Here is a 993-nt window from a genome sequence, read left to right on the forward strand (position 1 = left end):
TTCGATCCATCGACATCTGGGTTCTGGGCCCAGCACGCTTCCTCTGCGCTACCGTTGACTGAACAGTCCTTGTTTTAGGAGAGAATTCTCTGTGTTTGTCTCTGCCCTGCTCTCCTGCTCTCTTTCCCCTCATTTAGTCCTTGACATGATCCATGCTCTACAGCTCTGCGGGTGGAATGAAGACCTGCGTCTGCTCTGCCCGTGCCGTCCTTCGTCTCAACCTAAATTGTTTGACCCACCTTTATAATGATCGGACTCGCTCCCGCTGAGCGTGCCAGGCGCTGCAGACAACACAACCAAACTGGCCCCGATCAGAATTTGACAGGCAGAACTCGCGCCGAAATCTTTACAAAAAATCCATTTTTGTCACCCACGTGAAGATGGGTGGGAACATGCCCTAAAAACACCAAGAATAATATCCACCACCTTCTGAACGGGGCCTGGCCCGTCTCCTGCATCAGGGGCCGCCGCAGTCGCACATCAGCTGTTCAACAGCTGTTCGCCGCAACACTCAATGAGTCAAAGACATAGAAGCTCAAGCTGCTGTTGCAGAAGCTGTGATCGTATAGTGGTTAGTACTCTGTGTTGTGGCCGCAGCAACCCCGGTTCGAATCCGGGTCACGGCAGCATGAGATAAATTTCTTTATGTGTATTGATGGACACAAGCCAAGCAGAAATTTCCCACGATGCAATAGGGCAGTGTTCAGTAAGTGCTGAGCAGGCTTCAGTCTGACAACAATGTCATATTATTGTGTCATCACTTGACCAGACCCAAAAGTAGGCTCAGGTATCAGTTTCTTCTCAATGCTAACGTCTGCTAGCTTAGTCTGCTACTTTGATGGCTCTTCCTGCTCAAAGGTCCAGACCCCTGGATGTGGTGGTTCCTACCTGAATGTAGATTCTGTCAGCTCATGTTGTTAAATCAACTCACCAGGAACACCAGTAGATTTCAATGGACTGACAATGAGTCTCATTGAATGGTAAACATGTCAA

At 49.1% G+C, this 993-nt stretch overlaps 1 non-coding gene across 1 annotated transcript; it reads left to right on the plus strand.

Moving 5' to 3' along the window:
- The first annotated feature begins 554 nt into the window (after window positions 1-554).
- Window positions 555-626, plus strand: trnah-gug (transfer RNA histidin (anticodon GUG)). Its single transcript has one exon. It is a non-coding gene; the product is annotated as a tRNA-His (tRNA).
- The last annotated feature ends 367 nt before the right edge of the window (window positions 627-993 follow it).

This window comes from Aulostomus chinensis, chromosome 1 (genome assembly GCF_037954235.1).
Source record: "Aulostomus chinensis isolate RoL2024-O1b breed Wild chromosome 1, RoL_Achi_v1.0, whole genome shotgun sequence".
NCBI classification, from domain to species: domain Eukaryota; kingdom Metazoa; phylum Chordata; class Actinopteri; order Syngnathiformes; family Aulostomidae; genus Aulostomus; species Aulostomus chinensis.